This window comes from Pinus tabuliformis, chromosome 2_1 (genome assembly GCF_031772625.1).
Source record: "Pinus tabuliformis cultivar Carrire ecotype Pingquan chromosome 2_1, CPIR1, whole genome shotgun sequence".
Classification (NCBI taxonomy): Eukaryota; Viridiplantae; Streptophyta; class Pinopsida; order Pinales; family Pinaceae; genus Pinus; species Pinus tabuliformis.
The window spans coordinates 316292924-316312321 of NC_142299.1; positions in this window are offsets into that span (position 1 = coordinate 316292924).

Consider the following 19398-nt stretch of genomic DNA (forward strand, 5'->3'; position numbering starts at 1 on the left):
GGTATAAACAATAGTAAGTAAACAACTGGTCAAAAAAATCTTGCACCGCTAATAGGCTGGGTATCAGGAATTCCACGGGGACCTCCACAAGTTGTCCAACCACCTCCAGCTATGGAACCTCAACCTCAGGCCACTGTCATCCAACTTTCTCCTCCTCATGGACATGTTACCAATCCCCCTAATCCCAACAATGTCAACACTATCCTTTTTTGTCATTTTTTTTTAGTAAAATATGTTCTTTCTAAGATTGGTAAGGCGTAAGGTTTTTTTTACCAGAGTTATCAAGTAATTTATCTAATAAACTTTGAGTTCTTCTGGTATGTTTTCTATTAGTTTTTCATATTGATTTTTATTTTTGTAATTTTTTTTTAGTAAAATATGTTCTTTCTAAGATTGGTAAGGCGAGTCGCCCAATTGCATGTTAACTCCATGCTTATCCCTGAAGGTTTTTTTACTGGAGTTATCGAGTAATTTCTCTAATAAACTCTGAGTTCTTCTGGTATGTTTTATGTTCGTTTTTCATATTGATTTTTATTATTGAATTCCCACATAAATGAGTTCGGAGTTCCCACCAATAATCTCTAATTAACTCCGAGGATTTATTCACTCTGTTTTGTTAAGTGAGTTTTTCATGTTGATTTTCATATTGATTTCCCTCTGAAATGAGCACGTAGTTCTTGTTTGATCATTTGTTTTCTTAGTGTTATGAAGTTGTCGGCCCTCATAAAAGAGATGCATAAGGCAGAGGGGATCCTAGTCCGTTCTTGAATCTTGGCTGCAAGGGAGGAGACTAGATCTGTAGCTCAAACTTGCAAACATAATATCCCCTAAGAGGGGTTTCACAAGAACTGAGAAAATCAAAAGAATTGCATCCCTAATTACAACTCGGGGGAAGGGTGGATTCGGCTTCATACAACTCCCCAAAACTATCTGCCATTCAGGGATGACTGGAGAGAGGGTGGGCCTGCACCAAGCCTTTTTAAAGAGGGCCCTTGACCACTACGATGCCGTCAGGACAATGCAAAAAGGTCATCCCAACATATATTGCACCATATCCAACCTGAGTAGTGGCTCTCTCATTTGAATTTTGGGTCAAAGTTTTGTAACCAGGCCCATTGCAGCGTCCCAAGATTTCTTTGGAAACATCAGTCAACAAGGAGACTGTTGGCTCCCCATTAATGGCGGTGTAGAAGGTCAACGCTCCCTGTGTGTTTCGTGGCATGTGCTTAAATCTAGCGATATGTCTGTTTACTAACACCTGCAAGTTTTGGTGTAATGGCAATCGTGACTCCAAAAAGTGGTATCAGAGCCAGAGGTCTCGAGTTTGAAACAAACTGGGCTCACGTTGGAGGGGGAGATTGTTGGCTCCTCGTTAATGACCATGTAGAAGGTCAATTCTCCCCGTGTGTTTCGTGGCATGTGCTTAAATCTAGTGATGTGTCTGTTTACTAACACCTGTAGGTTTTGGTGTAACGACAATCGTGACTCCAACAGAGACCACTACTCCATCATTTATTTATTTTTCTCCGATCTCTTCCTATGGTCAGAACAAATTTATCACAAAGAATTTGTCTTCAGAGAAGACAAAACTCTATCCCCAAAAATGTAAAACAACATGATTGTGATCGACACTCCTGAGAAGTCACAAAAAGCCCCAGAATCAAGCTGTCCATATGGAGAGTCCTTGCCATAGAATTCGAAATCGACCCCATTTTCACTATGAAAAGGATCTGAGAGTAGCGTTGAAAAGCATTGCGTCTGCAGCAAAGTCAGCAAGCCAGAAATTTTAGGGTTCAGAGCTGTAGAGTGGCATTTCTCTGACAACAAAAATAAGATGGTTCTTAGCTTTTGCAGACATAATGTTTCTCCAAGATATTTAGTTGTATTTCATCATTGACAATATTTACCACAGGGATATAGTATTGCAGTTTGCATCTAACTCAAACTTCATAACTCTTTGTTTCCCTGTACAGAGTTATGTTTGAGACCATAGTCTCACCTGATCAAAATCAAAATCAATTGTTGCTTAGCTCTCTCAAACGATGATAATGTTTTGATCTCTAATTCAATACCATCATGAGGTTCATTACAAACATCTACCAGAAATGTTATGTTTTGTGTTTTAAATATCTATAGTCTGGTTGTGTGTTATGAAATTATTCTTAATTATCACTTTCTTTTGTTCAAGGAAACAATTCTCTCAACATTAATGTTCTATGTATCCATCCTGAATGATTAATATGTATAAAATAAGCAACACATCAAAAGCCTTTTCCTTTATTTACTCATCTCCATCAGAACATCGTTGCCAATGTGCCAATGAGTATCTTATATTTTTGTCAAAATTTATTTTGTAGGTACATTGCTGCTGATAAAATCAAACGAACAATGTTATGAAGAGCTACATTTTCAAATTTTAGAAATCAATATTGAAAACATTCAACAAAATAGTAATCTTCCATATGAGGAGCAGGATGATTTTGACGATAGTGTGTTCCTTGTTGGAGAGCCTGACTTTGATTCTGGACCACCTTAGGATGGACTTGAATATCTTTAACAAGTCAAGTATGTAAATTATAAGATCTCCTTAGCTTTCTTATATATTTGTCTTAAATGGAAGTATCTCCTAAAATTGTAGAAGTATTAGCTGGTTAGTTCTTCAATCTGCTCAAGGATGTTTTGCACTCACATTCTTTTTCATCTATCTTTAGCACAATTTCCTATCCATTCTGGAATTAATGAAGGAAAGGGTTAAGTTTTTTCTGAATCTGAAATATGACAGTTGAAGTTAGTCATGGTTTGTAAATGTGAATGCTGCTATTTTTCAAATTTCGGTTCTATATATTTGTCTTCTCATGCATTAATTTAGCCAAAAAGTTACATATCTTGGATTTTCTTTTATTCATATTTTGAACTAAATGGATTTTTTGCAAGAGGATTTATATTTTCCACTTGAAACTTCATGTAAATTAATGACAATTTTCTAGATAGCTACATATTAAGTTGAATGATTTGTTGCCTAGATTGTCTAAATCATAGTACAAGTTCAATTTTTTTCCTCGAAAAAAAAAAAAAAAAAAAAAAAAAAACAAACAAACAAACAAACAAACAAACAAAAAAAACAAACAAACAAACAAACAAAAAAAAAACAAACAAACAAACAAAAAAAAAAAAAAAAAAACAAACAAACAAAATTTATATTCAAAAGAAAGAATGGAAATCATATTCTTTTTTCACTCTAGGCATGTGTACAAAACAAGATGAACATAAAAAAGTTTTTCATTTTTTCCTCTAGATACATATGGATTAAAAAGATCACAGTTTAAAGCAAAGAAATCCCCCTTACATTCCATTGTTAAGAACTTGAGATTATCTTCTAAAGATAGGTGCCAAAAGTAAGTCTCATGATTGTCCTGAGAAAATTACAATGCAGAATCTACAACAAATAATAGTGAGAATGACTCCTCAGCACTAGCCTTCAAATCAAAAGATAGAAGACCTTGACTGTGTCAAGGCACCAGAGATAGATTCTTCCAAAATAGATAATCCAACTTCAACTTGTTGACCTTCTTTTGAAAGTGCACCAACCACCATATTGTGTTCACATTATACATGAGTGTGTGATATGGCAGCGAACAAGGATGATGCCGCTTTTAACTGATTTTCCAAAATCTTCCAACTGAATACATTGAATTTTAATCTCCCCTTTCATCCATTGAATAACCAGGTAGTTCCCATATACATGCAGTTTCCTAGCCCTTTGTCCATGGATTTTTTCAAAAGAAGATGAAGGACCATTATTTCAATGTAATTGTTTGACCCAATTCCCAGACCAGCCTTGAATGTGATGAGGGGATCTTCAGATGGGAATAAAAGACCTCTTGCATTTCTAAAATTATCTTGTCCTTGTCTAGCACCATCAAAGAAACTTCATGGAGAGGATTTGTCAATATATATGTCTCCCGCCTGCCATTGTTGTCTTATCTTTGAAGATGTTTTGCATTCATGAAAAATTCCATAGACTTGATTGTAAACCTTGGAAGTTTGAATTTGTTTCCCTTCAAAGATTTGGGCATCACATACCAGCCAAATACCCCATTTAGCAGGACATAGAATTGCCCTAAAAACTTTTAATTCCTATTTTTGAAACCAAGATCTAAGGCATTCTTCCATCGAAGTACCTCTTCAAGCATTGTCCATTCCAGTTATTTTTTCTAGATCTTTCTACAAATATTAAGCATATGGACAATGAATAACTAAATGAGTAATTGTTTCCACATTCCTCATGCTGGGTCCCTGTCTTCCTCTTTTTTGTAAGCCTTCCCATGTTGGAACCTTATCTCTGATTGTGAGCCATAGGAAGATTCTTGTTTCTTAGGTGTCTTTATTTTTTGTATTTTATTCCACCATCACATATCTTCTTGACCAAAAATATCCATTAAAGATATATAACTTGACTTTATAGTGTACATACGTGTAACATTATTTTTAGCCCACATCAAGGAATCCTTTGAATCCTTCCATTCTCCACCCAAATTGATAGATTATGTTGATTCCCAACCCCATTGCCAAACATTTGTAGCATTAGTATACACAATTTGACTAAAAGTAAAAAATACTTCCTTTTTTCTCGTTAAAAATGGTTTATCAAGTTAAGACCTAGAATAATTTGTTCACCACATCCCTAATTGTATTTAAGTCAATCCTTCAATTCTTCTCATTTCCATTTTTCCATGTAAAGGAGTTTCCAATGATAGGAAAGGTTAGTGCCATGTCTTTCTAGTGATTTGAAACATTCTTAATACATTTCGGAGTCCTTATCTAGTACAATAAAGAAGCAGGGGCTACATACTTCTTGAATCTTAATAATTAATAGATTTCTAAAGGCTTTCCTTTGTAATGAGATTCCAAGGATGTTTTGCAACCAGAGCCTTTCCAAATACTTGTATTTGCTTCAAACCTCATCTTCCTTGTTTTGGTGAAGAGCTATGGACTACTAACAGGTCCAAGGAATCCCACCACCTTCACCTTTACCACTTCATAACAAATTTCAATGACGTTTTCTAATTCTTTAAAGCACTCCCTTTGGGATTCAAGATAGAGAATGCCAATATAGGGGGCTAGCTTTGAGGACAACCTTGGAAACGATTAGTATGTACATCTTGAGAACCATATTTTACAAAAGAAATGAATCATTTCTTTTATTTTTCTTAAAAACCATCCCTAACCACCTTTTATGTATCCATTTGTCTTGAGAATGAAACCTAGGTATTTTAATCTCTTTTGTAATTCAAAGCCTAAAAGGAAACAATGCCTTCAGGAGTCCTTTCGAGTTCACATTCAAACCAGTGTTGAAAACATCCTGTCGGTGAAAATATCATCGAGGGTTTGGAAAGGAAAATATTGGGAGCATTAGAAAAATATTGCAAAAAAAAAAATACAAAAATGATGAAAAATGTTTAAAAAGGCACATTTATGCACCTCTATGTGTGAGTGATATTTTCGTTTGTTGTACAGTTATAACGTGATATTTTTGGGGATGAAAATATCATAATGTTTGTGGGAGATATTATCGTTTTAGTGAAAAAATTGGAATATTGCAATGCTTGCAGTAGTGATTCAAACCATTGAAACTAATGTACAATCCTTGTACATTCATCTCCATAGCCATAACCACACAATAGAGATTGACAAGTTTCTGAATTTTCTAGCTTCCCTCTTTAAACCATCGGAGAACAATAATATATCATCGAAAAATAATAAATGAGTTAGAAGCACATTTTTTTTTACTTTGACCCCTTTTAAGAATACCAATGGTTTTACTTCCAAAATTGCTCAACAGAGCCCTTCTTTGACCAACAAAAATAGAAGGGGTGAGAGTGGAAAACCATGTTTTACACCCCTTGGAGGTGTGAAGAATGTAGATGCTTCTCCATTGATGAGCATAATAGAAGAGACAATTATGACACATCTCATAATTCACTTTTGCAGTTATGACACATCTCATAATTCACTTTTGCAGTTGTGAGACATCTCATAATTCAATTGACCGCTAGATAACTGAGCCTCATATGTATTAACATCATACTGAGATATACCTATTTTTCCTGGTCGTATGCTTTGAAAAGTTCAAACTTGAGAATGAAAGCTGTCGTCTTTCTGGATTGATTTTGTGTGGGCATTTTTGAGTAAATCTTATGGCTTCATGGATTTGCTTGCCAACTAGGATCCAAATTTTTTATGAGAGATTGCTCGTGAAAAGGGCTCATTCAATCTCATTGTTAATACCTTGGAAATATTTTTATAAACACGATTACAAAAGGATATTCTATGTTGTGTGAGTTTTTGGAATGTTGGGGTCTTGGGAATGGGGATAAGAATATCTCATATGGTTAGAAGTTTCACCTAAATTTTCAGGAAGCAGTGAGTAGGGTATGGCAATAATATATATATTGATATGTTTTTTTGTTTGTCAAGTTGTCTGTGTCCTCCAGAGATGACTACATGCTTAACCTTTGGCTTGATAAATTGTGACCCAAGGGTATCTAAGCCATCAAAATCACCGAGGGATTGCACCTGGCTTGGGCCACACTAGCCCTTAACATGACTAGATTTTTGCCCACAGAGTTTCAAACTGGTGATATTCACATCACAGAGTGACTTAACAGTACACCCCATCACTGTCTATTCTATGCCCCGTGGGCATATACATATTGATATGTTAAATTGAAGAAACAAAATTATATATTATAAAAATGATAAATATATAAAGTTATATTATATATAATTTATATTTTATGTCCACTATATATAATATAACTTATGCAGAATACTAAACATCTATGTTCCACCAAGTTTCCAGGCAGGGGAGCATGGGAGCAAGGAGACATACAAGGGGAACATGTGGGAGCACTACCAAATTTTAGGGAAATTCAGGGGGGATGGGAGGACATAATGATTCTATTACTCATTATTTTTTCTAGGATAAAATGGCTAGAATTGTTGGGATATCTAGGGCCTGTTGTTTGATAGATATTGTCAACATGCTACAACAATGTCATACTTCATTAATCTCTAAAGCGACTAGCACTGGATTTTGATATGAAAAATTCTTATGACTGAGGATGGATGATCAAATAACTGCAAGTTGTTGGAGACATATTTACCCTCAGATCCAATTCCTATTTTATGCTTAGATCATCCAAATAAGACAATTCCAAGTTCGCTCTATTTCAAGTCTAGGAATTGTTCTACTCAGCATTCAACCAATATTCGTGTATATCATACCAAGGGTTTAGTGATTCAGGTAATGAAGGAGATGTGTCTATCCTAGCAAGCTATGGATGCAAAGGAGAGACAAAAATCTTGAAAGTCATCTTGTCATCAGTTTGTGGCACTGTCACAACTGCCTGAATCAATACCTTACATCACTAGAACATAATTTATGGCCTCTGAAATTCAATGATCCTACTGTGTCTTTCCCACAAGACTGTTTCAACGAATAACTATGCACACAAAAGGATAGTATCAGGTACCAGGTTGCATTTTTCCATGTCAAATACTCATTTCCTATAACAAAATTGATGTCCATAGACTTATCATTGTAGCAGTCACATACAAAGGATACTCTGTGACCATGGAAGCAGATGAGTTGAGGATAAGGAGTGCTCCACTTAAATCTCAACAGAATTCTGAAATTGAAGTTTCCAACACTTGAAAATTGTCCATTAAGAGTACATAATAGGCTATCTCAAGTTTAGAGCTAGAGCCTAGTTCTGAAGTAGAGTGATTTATTATTGCAGATAGGGTGTGGCACATTAAGTCTATAATACCTCACTACCTCAGACCTATAATAACAACATGCAATTTGCTTCAGGGTATGATTTCAGAGCTCAAATGGTGAACTTAAGTGAGTGGGTTGTTATACATATGCATATAAACTTCATACACATTAGACAATTCCTTTTATTTGTGTGTAGTTTTCTTCTGGAGTTCTCGCATCCATGACTGTTTGAATCGACGTTTCGAGCCATCCACTATGGCTCATCATCAAGAAAGATCAGTAATTGTGTAAGACAGATCTCATTGGATAGAATAAATAGGGTTAAGAGATGCAAAGGGATTGGACGCCGACCTTAACATTTTGATTATTTGTTTAATATTTTTTTATTTTTTATTTTTTATTTATTTATTTATTTTTTTTTATGTTTTATTTTTATTTTTAGGATTCTTATTTATTTTTATTTTTATTTTTATTTATAATTAATTAATTATTTTATATATGTTTTTTTTTTATTTTATTAATTTTATTTAGTTTTTGTTCTTACTCTAGAGTAAATTAATTAGCTTGATTTTAATGATAATTTTTATGTTAATTAATACTAATTTTTATATATTAGTGCTTTTGCCCAGAAAGTTTTATGAGTATAGTGATTTTATTTATGATTTATAAGTAGATTGATTACAAATCCTATTAATCCTCTTAATGGGATTTTGTTTATTTATAATTAATTAATTATTTTGTATTTGTTTTTATTAATTTTATTTAGTGTTTTATTCTTACTCTAGATTAAATTAATTAGCTTGATTTTAATGATAGTTTTTATGTTAATTAGTACTAATTTTTATATATTAGTGCTTGTGCCTAGAAATTTTTATGATTATGGTGATTTTATTTATGATTTTTAAGTAGATTTTAGTCTTGATTACAAATCCTATTAATCCTCTTAATAGGATTTTATTTATTTATAATTAATTGATTATTTTATATTTGTTTTTATTTTATTTTATAATTAATTTTATTTTGTTTATGTTCTTACTCTAGAGTAAATTAATTAGTTTGATTTTAATGATGGTTTTTATGTTAATTAGTGCTAATTTTTATATTAGTGCTTGTTCCTAGAAATTCTTATAATTTTAGTGATTATGTTTATAATTTTATAAGTAGATTTTAGTCTTAATTAAAAACTTAATAATCTTCTTAAATGAAATTTTTATAGAAGTTCTTATGTATTGGTATATATGTTTAAATACTAATAGAAGTTAATATGATTAGGTATTATAATTCTAAAAGGTATTAAAATTAATTAATGTTAATGTTAATGTTAAGATTAGAGATCTAAGATTCTTTGTTTTTTAGTGAAGATGTAAGTTGCTGTTTTTTTAATTATAAAAATTTGAAATCAGGGTTAGTGTTTAATACGAGTGTGAAGAGTGAAGAGAGAAGGTTGAGGAGGGAGGTCAAGGGTAATGGGGGAAGGGCTGAGATGGGGGAGGGTGTTTCTAGGATGTTAAAGTAGGAATCCAATTGTCACTTATTTTCCATCCTTCATCTCGATTGAGGTTGTTAGGATTTTTGCCTATTTCTATGGCTTCTCTCAGTTTTCTATGGTGGTAATGATCAATTTTGGCTACTACCCTAGAGTTTTCAATGCAGATGTGATGATTGGTTTTACTGGAATGTTCAGCCAGGGCTGAGGCTTTTGAGCGGTTATGTTTTATATCTGCGGCATGTTCTTGAATTCTGGTATGGATAGATCGACCAGTTTCTCCAATGTATGTTTTTCCACAAGAACATGGAACCATGTAAACTCCTTTGTGGCATTTGGGATCAACAGGATCTTTGACCAATTTTAGGCATCTGCTGATGGTGTTCATGGGTCTGAAAGTGGTTCTAATTTTGTTCTTTTTTAAAATGTGCACAATTTTATCTGTTGTGCCTAATATGTAAGGGAGGTGCACTTTGCCTAAATGATCATCTAGTGGTTGTTTGTTTTTAGGATTCTGCTTCCATATATTATTGGTCAGTTCCAAATGAGAGTTGCTATGATAAGGCATTTCATGAAACAATTAGAAAATTAGCCATAATGTATTTATTTGGAATTTCAATTGACATAGACTGAATTCTTGATATTCATTAGATGTAACCTGTTAAATGTCCAAAATAAAATTTGTTTGCATATATGGTGGATTATAATTCGATGTTAACATTTCCTTTCCTTTGAAAAGTTTGAAACTAGGAGCCTTGCCCCTCTTGCAAATTATCATAAAAGCTTTCTTAAAACCTTCATCAAACTATTCCACAGATGCTTTGGAACTAACAAACTGGCTCTACCCTTCTTCACACCATCTATAGTAAATAGATATTTTTGGTAGGTTCTCTTTCTAGTAGCATGTTTCCAACCACCCTTTTGTCCACACTTATGAATTTGAGCTTGTTATTATCTAAAGTTCCTGCTTGGTTGAATTTGGCCAATTAATTTACCATTGGATATAAAGATCTTGCAAGGTATTGTGTCATCTTATTTGGGTTGATGGCAATTTTGTTGCTAGAAAGAAGAAATGTACATATGCTAGATAGGCATCCCATGCTAGGCACTTTTCATAAGTTTTCTAACAACTTTATGGAGTTTACGCAATACGCTGTCACAAATGGAATGGGTTAGGTTTGCTAGGTTTTGCAGAGGCAAAATCACAGGACGATAAAATGAATAAAGAGCTACTTAAGACTTAAATTTTTTTCTAAACAATGGAAGAACACCCATTATTCAATTTTCGGTATCAACAGGTGTGCCAAAACAATGTTTAGAAATATGTTTTAAGTAGCTCTTACTCAGTAAAATTGGTAAAATGGAGATATGAGTCAAGGAGTAATATTGGGTCTTACTTTAATTTACAACTATGGGGAACAAAATTGGCTATTTCTTTAATTTACAAGTATATAACACAATTTTAACTATTAAGTGCACTTGTTGCAACACTTCTTTGCATTCTTCATAATTCAACTTTGATTTGTTCCAGGCTTTAATGCAACAATATGTTCTCATAGGTTATGACACATCTACTTAATACTCTATAATGGGAAAACTGAACACTTAATAGAATTTTAAATGAGGTCATTTCTTCATAATGGACCAAATTATGTTGTCAAACTATTTTGAAGAGAATTTTCTTTCTTCTACACTTATTTGATGTATGAAATATTTTGTGATGGGCTTCAAAGCCTTCAATATTGACCCTTGGTCATTAGAAACATTCTATTTCATGTTGAAGTAACTACAATGTGCTTGTAAAAGAATGAAATCATGTCATAACAAAGATTTTAACCTCTGATCTGCAATTCTGTCAATCTGAATTAGATTGTTTCTTGTCTATGTTGGAACTCATTACTAATATGTCTCTAGAGTAAAATAACATAGCCCTAATTCTTTGACAGTTAGTTTAAGCCTTAAGGTCGAAATTTTCTCCCTTAGAGGCTCATAAAGCTGAAGAGAAACTGGTGAAGGAATTAATGTTGTAGGGATTAGTTGTCATGAGCCATTTTAAAGAATTTATAATGTCCAATTGATAATATTTGGGATTTCATTATATATTTTAGTAAAATGTAAATTAAAATATTTGATTATTTCACCCTTTGCAAAGGAGACATTATTATATTCATGCAAGAGATTAATGGGGCTTCAAGGTTGTCCACAAGTGGACGATAACTAATAGCATAATACCTCCTAGGCCAGGAAATCCCTAGGGGGTATATTAATGAAATTAGTGGTTGCTTCACCTTCAAGAGAGTTAACAAAAAGGTGCATGCAAGTATTATTGTCATTGGTACCTATGTTATGACAATCATTAGAAAAAATGACTAAGTGCTTGTTAGTGGTAATTGTTCCATCAGTCGAAAAATTACGAAGGTGATCCTCAAACACAGGGAGAGGAGTATTAGAAGGTCTCAAATTTAATAGTGATTGAGTATGCCATGTAGTGGCATTGACAACTTCTTCAAATTGAAACAATCTATATTTTTTTATCACCTTGGAAAGATTGGTTTTAGATTGAATAGGATTATAAGCAGAATATAAGCTGCCAATTGATATGGAAAATGACACAATATAAGTGGGTTGCGCTGATAAAGAGGAAGAAGAATATTGGGTGGGTGGTTGGGTAGATGCCTATGTTCCGTACATGATTTTTCCTGTTGGAGAAGTAGTTCTTGATGAACTAGAGAGACTTTGAAAGAATTAACGATGGGATTCTACAACAAGAATGCCTTTCTATCATTGGACCTCCTCAATTGGATGTTACTTGATACTTTCTCCATGAATTCTCTTGGAGGATCAATATTTTTTTTCTCCGTAAAAGCTATCTAAGTCATATATTAACTGTACAAGTAAAAATTACAGACTGTAAGACGAGTCTTCCAGGGCCTCTGGTAGCACCCTGGGCACTTTGACCAAGCATGCACTAAATGCTCCCTCGCAGGGGCAGCACCGGATCAAATTTGCAAAAATAGTTCTAGAAATCAGCGGGCTCCCATCGGAGCCACAGATAGAGGATCCAAAACATTACTGCCCACGCAGGGGCTAACTGCCAAAGAGGACTGACTCAACAACCAGACAGAAGTGAGCAAGACAGAAGCGCTCGACGTGGACCAATTGAAATTAAGACCAGACCAGCTACAAGACAAAATTACATATGGCGAAGATGCAAGCATCAGCTGCCAGCAAGCAAAACGAAAATGCAAGAGAGAAGTACCTGCGTCAGCTCTAAACCTTGAGATGAGTTGAGGAAGAAGGAAGGGTCGCGAAGTAGGCATCAGCTTCATCAGCGAGGCTTTTGTCCTCCACAACATACGCCCAGCCATCGCCCTCTGGTCGACCCTCCCACATCTTTCTCCATGTCTCTTCATCAATATCTGAAGGAGCTGGCCCCACTGGGGGAAAGGTTTCGTGCGGTCCAGCCTCAGACGCTGGTGGCTCCATAGCTGAGCTTTGTTCCCCTGCTTCCTGTTCTCCTTGGTCAATTTCTTTGCCTTTGCCCTCCGCTTGCTTCTTCTGCAAGTTCTGAGGGGTGTTCTCCCTATTTCCTTCCAGAGTCCTTGTGAACATGACTGAGATGTGGGCATTGAGCCCTGGGTTGCTCTCAGAACTTGGCAATGTGAAAACCACTGAGCCAAAGGAGGGAAGCTCTGATTTGTCCTCATTAGCGTTTCCAACCTCCAAAAACTGACTGATGGGGAGTGGGGTAGCTCTGGCTCTCCTATGGCAATAGCAGCAGCAGCAGTGGTGATGCTCATCCACTGCTGGAGCTCGCGAGGAGGAGCCTCTTGCTGGACCTCTCCTACATGGTTGTCTTTGACGGAGTTTAACCATGGTGAAACTGACTCTGCTCTTGTGTGTGTGCAGGTGAGCTTGGAGTCGAAGACAGAGCCAATTACTTCCCAGATCTCTCTCTGGTGCCCAATTTCCTCTCTGAGACCCGTTCCTTGGTAGCAAGGTGGACCAATTCCAGTTCTGACCCTGCAATTGAGCCAAATGCCACCGTCTACATGACCAGCAACCAGAGAGGCTATGGCATTGGCAGTGACCACGAGAAACCCGGCGTCGAGGTGAACGGAGCTGCCACCGCCTCGTCTCTCTGTAAATTCCTCTATTCCAAAATTCTTCAGACAGTAATTCCTTGTGCACTCCATCGCGCCTGATAAGCTCCGCCTCATGCCCTCGAACCAGGCGTGCATTAAGTGCCTTATGCAAATCCATAAACCTACCACCCTTGCCATTAATTGCATTAACGCAGCTGGGGGGTTCATATTAAGGTTGACGGCCTTCCCCTGGTGGCCGTATTGTTTACACGGGGCAGCCCATGCGTGGCATGTGGCGTGCCCATCTCTTCCGTCCCGCCACCCGCATCCGGGGTCTCATTGTCCCTGTGGATGAGACTCTCACATTCCTGTTTTCTTTGGTTATTTGGAATGATATTCAGGTGTCCCTCAAGGAAGGCCTGATCTGAGTCAACCCCTATGTTGGCAAGAAGATCAGCCACCTTATTACCTTCTCTTTTAGTGTGATGAAAAGAGATGGCATTGTAGTTGCCAATTTCCTCCGCCATGCTGCTGAGTCTGGCCTCTAGTCTCCAACTATTGGCTATTTTCCTGGCCTGCGATCCATTTTGGATTCGAATGGCCATGTTTATGAGTATTTGGGAGTCCCCCTCCACTATCAATGGTTGAAGATTGTGTCTCCTTGCAGTGAGAAGTCCTTGCCACATGCCCTCCAGCTCTGCTGAATTGTTGGTGTCCCAACCTAGGTTGCCAAAGTAGATCTGTTGCAGAGTTCCATGGTGATCTCTGATGATTCCTCCAAATCCTGCAGGTCCTGGATTGCCCTTGGATGCGCCATCAAAGTTGAGCTTGTATGAATGAATAGGCGGGGCCTCCCAGTTTTCCTTCTCCTTGCCATTGCTATTTGCTGCTTGCTGTGTGGTTGGTTCTTGTGTCAGTTGCAGTCCCCAGTTTGATAATATGTTTTTCTCATTGTCTTCAGTTGGGAGATCTTGTTGGGTCCAGGACTTCAGTAGCATGGTTTCTTGGATGTTGGCGTGCATCCTGTTCCATATGTCCTCCTTATTCAAGCTACAGTTTTTGAATATGCGCCTATTCCGTTCCTTCCAAATATTCCATAGGAGAAAACCTGGAATTATGTTCCACAAGTGGTTAAGCAGACCACTTTTGTAGGGGCTTTTTGGCCATTGCCTAATGGTATTTATTATGCCTCCCATGTCTCTGCAGCGCCTTTGACTTCTGAATTCTATCTTCTCCCATAGTTGAGTAGCAAGCGGACATGAGTCTAGAAGATGCTGCAAGGTTTCTTCATTCTGAAAGCAGTTGTGGCAAACCGAGGGCCCATGGAAGTTGCGTTTCTGCAATTTGTCCCATGTAAGAATCTTTTTGTGTCCCACCAACCAAAGAAAGTGAGTGATTTTGGGCCATATTTTGAAACTCCAGATTCTAGACCAGAGAGGATCAGGGTTGACGGGAGGATCTTCTAAAAGATTGTAGGCTTCAGAGGTGGAGTAAGAGCCCTTGGGGAGGTAGCCCCATCTGAGAATGTCGTCGTTGTTGTTGTGCCTAATTCTTCTTTTTGCCAATTCAGTGTCAAGGGCCTCTGCTTCCTGCGTTCTGTTGGTGTTGATTATTTGGTTGCTAGAAAGCCAATTCCTGAAGCCTCTTCCCGTTTCCGGATTCCAGTAATGGTGGACTTTGGCACGCTGTTGCTCTTGCCCACCTGGAATAATGGCTGCTGGAAGTACATTGGTTAGTTTGGGAAGTTGGTTCCATGCATCGTACCAGAATCTGGCATGTTGACCATTCCTTATTTCCCAGAAGCTATGTTTCTGAATCAATTGGTGATGCTGCTTGGCCGCATTCCAAATGAGTGAACCTGTGCTTGTGGGCGTGAATCTAATAAGCTCTGCATGCGGCATATTGTTGGTGTATTTGGCGATCCAAATTCTGGCCCATGGTTTGTCCTGATTTGTTAACCATTGCCACCAGATTTTGGCGGTCATGATGATATTGCTGTGCTCAGGGTCTCGGAGGCCAATTCCACCTTTGTGCTTGGGCTTGCTAGTGGTGTCCCATTTTACAAGCGCCCATTTATGGTTGGTAGCTGAACTTCCCCAAAGAAAATTGCGCTGTAAATTTCTCAGCCTTTTCAGGACCCATTTTGGAGCGGCTAGGATGGAGAACAAGTAGAGGGGCATGGCTTGAAGGATGGCTTTAAGGAGCACCGCTCTACTTGCTAAATTGAGGGAGCGGTGCGTCCAAAGGTTCAGTTTAAATTCCATTTTCTCAATAAGACGCCTCCAAGCTGGTTGCTTTATGGCGGAGGCAGTGAGAGGCGCTCCCAGGTAAGTGGAGGGGAGAGAGGCAGTTTGAAAACCCAGAATGCGAGAGACAGCACGTTTGACAGAGGGAGGGGTGTGGAAGAAGAAAATTTGGGATTTGGTGTTATTGATTTGGGTTCCTGAAGCTTTTGAGAAGTCGTTGAGCAGGGATTTCAGACATGAGGCTTCCTGAGCAGAGGGATGGCCATACAACATGGTGTCGTCCACAAACTGCTGGTGGGAGGAGGCAGGGGAGTTGTGGATTGAGATTCCCCTAATATGGTTGGCTTGCCTAGCTTGCTTGATGTGCCGACCTAGGCCCTCCGCCATTATCACAAATAAGAAGGGGGATAGAGGATCCCCTTGCCTGATGCCTCTGGAGGGTTTGAAGGGGTTAGAGGGCAGCCCATTGACAAGAATGGAGAAGTGGGAGGAGGAGATGAGGCTCATTATCCATCTTACCCAAGTGGCACAGAAGCCAAAGGCTCTCAGCATGTTCTGAATATAGGCCCAGCTGAGTTTGTCAAATGCCTTGGATAAGTCAAGCTTGAGTAACATGCCCGCTTTTTTGGAGAGCTTGAGCGAGTGAATGATCTCATGGGAGAGTATTATACCATCCATTATTTGTCTGCCTTCCACATAGCCTGATTGCTCAGGTGAGATGATCTGAGGGAGAAGGGGCTTGAGTCTGTTGGCGATGACTTTGGTAATGACTTTATAGAGAACATTGCATAGAGCTATGGGCCTGAATTTGTCAGGGGTAGTGGAGTTCTCTTCCTTGGGAATGAGAGTGATGAAGGTAGAGTTTAGAGAGGGCAGCATCCATCGAAGGGCTCGAGATTCTTCTACAATTTGCCAAACCTCTACCTTAATCATATCCCAGAAAGCATGAAAAAAATCAGTGGTAAAGCCATCAGGGCCAGGAGCCTTACCTTCTTTAAGCTGCGCCATTGCTTCATCCACCTCTTGGCTGAGAATCAGGCTCATGAGCAGATCGTTTTGCTCCTCCGTTATTATCCTGGGAATGTTGTTTGTGATTTTCTCGATAGCTGCCTTCCGATCCCCTGATTGTTCTTGGTGGACTTGTTTGAAGTGATTGAGGAGGGTTTCTTCTATTTTCTCATGCTCCTCCTCTTTACCTCCCTCCTGGTTCTGGATGAATGAGATCTTGTTGTGCATTCTTTGTTGCACTGTTGTATTGTGGAAGAATTTGGTGTTACGCTCTCCTTCTTTAAGCCATCTAACCCTTGATTTCTGTCTCCAATAAATTTCTTCTTGCTTTCTCCTTTCTTCAAGTTGATTGTTGATGTGCTTTTCTTTTTCTAGGGTAGCCTCTGTATGCCCTGAATTGATGACTGTCTGGTGGAGTAGCATGAGCTCCTGATTGAGTTGCTGTTGGGCTTCGAAGATGTTCCCAAAGATCTCCTTATTCCAGTGTTTGAGGTGGCTTTTCAGGTGCCTTAATTTCTGTTGGAGTTTGAACATTTTGGTGCCTTCTAGAGGGACAAAGGAGGCCCAAATAGATTTGACGAAGTCCTTGAATGCCGGGTGGGTTAACCAGAATTTTTCAAATCGGAATGGCTTCCTGGTGCTGCTCCCTGGTCTTTGCCATTGCAGGGCTATTGGCCAGTGATCCGATCCAGAGTGGGCCAGAATCTCCGCATTGAAATCGCCCCCGATGTGCACTGCGTTGTCCGATATCAGAAATCGGTCCAGCTTGGAGGCGATCTGATGCTTCCCTTTTCTGTGATTGCTCCAAGTGTAGATTCCATTACAAAAGGGCATATCAATAAGGGAGGCATTTAGGATGAAATCCTTGAAGTGTTCCACCTCAGGTTCCAATCTGGTTCTACCCCCTGTTTTGTCCTCTAGTTTGGTGATCATATTAAAATCCCCCGCCACAATCCAGAGAGGATGTTGTCTGTTAATGCTGAGGGCCTCGATGGTGTCAAGGAGTATTTTTTTACTGCCTCCATCCTGTGGGAAGTAAACATTAGATAAGTTCCCATGAACCTTTGTGCCTATAATGTGAAAGGCCGCTTGAATGAGATGGTGGGCTGCATGGAAATCAGTGAGAGTTATGGCTTGAGTGTTCCAGGCTATGGCGAGTCCTCCTGAAGCTCCAGTCGCATCCACAGCCACTGATTGGCAGCCCGGCCAGGCCTTGGAGAGTATTCAACCTAGAGTAGCGCTATTGCATTTGGTTTCTTGAAAGAAGCAAATGTGCGGTTTCTCCATCTTTATCATGTTTTTGAGCATTCTATATTTTGCAGGGCCGTTGAGGCCTCTAAGATTCCATGAGATGAGCTTCATTGATAACTGGGTTGAGAGGGGCTGAAGTATTTCGTAAGCTTCGCATAGTGGCCTGAATCCACTAGGACTTCTCCAAGCTCTATTGTTCTTTGAAGAACTGTTTTCCTTCCTCTTTTTTTGAAATCTTTTGGACGCAGTCTACCATCCCAGGTGCTTCCCGCTTGAATCCCTAACTGATGTTGTTGGTAGACTTTGGAGATGACCATCTCCAACTTTTCTAGGTCAGTTTCAGCGATGGATTCAAACGCCTTTTTCCTACATGCCAACTCTAGTTCATTAATGTCCAGTCCGTGAAGGTCCACATTTTCAGCTTCTTCCTCCATTATTTCTATGACACTGGTGTCTTCCTGTGTAGGCTCTGAAGTCTGGGCGGGCTTCTGTTTCCCGTCTATCTCCATATTCTTGGGGGTATTCATCGGATCCTCCTGATTCCTGGATAAAATGGTTGGTATTATGAAAGGGGTTTTCGAGTTGGGGGGGGGGGCGGCTTGAGGAGGATGGGAGATCGGCTTTGCTGGGATTTTCCATGGGTCGTTCTTCTGGAATGTTATTGAGGATCTCAAAACTATTCTTGGAAGCTTGATCTTTGTGATTATTCTACTGAGACTTTTGCCCGCTGGCGTTTTTCCGGTGCGAGCGCCTTCTGCTTGTTACTTTGGTGAACCCATCTTGATTGGGCTTGGCGGAGGAGTTCTGAGACAGATCTGGGACATTTAGAGGACAATCTCTGAATAAGTGCCCCAGAGCATGGCATCGTCTACATCAGAAGGGCACATGCTCATAATCCAAGGGCTAGGTCCATTCTTCATCCCAGTGGGAGAGTGTTATCGATTCTGGTAGCGCTTCATTCAACCTTATGAAGACACATATGCGAGCATATGAAATGAATCTGCGGGATTTGGTTTCTTCGGCCGTCCTGATGTATTCTCCCACACCATTTCCAATTCTTCTGAGTGAATCTTCGTCCCAATATTCATCAGGGAGTCCATATAGTCGGATCCATACTGGTGCCCAGGTTAGGTCTTCTTTATCTGGATTAAATCTGGGTTTCCAGTCTCGCATGTACAGCCCTGCAGCATTGAAGAAATGTGGGCCTGTACCTAACACCCTGAGTTTGTCTTCCACGCAGTAGAAGATGACTGTAAAGAAGCCTTTCGGTCCTAATTGAAGCTGGACATCTCCCTTTGGTTTCCATTTGGCAGCTATCCAACCAGAGAGAGCTTTTTCCGTTGGCCATAAGCCTATGAATTTCCCTATGATTGCATGCTCTTTCATAAACTCTATTCTAGCATTTACCAGGTGACCTTGTAGTTCGATTCTGGGCCTTTCTGCAGCTACAGGTTTGCAGGTGGCTGAGGTGACTTTTGGCGTCTCCTTTTTGTCGTTTTTCCCTTTGTCCTGAGGTCCATTGTCCTGACCTTGCGGATC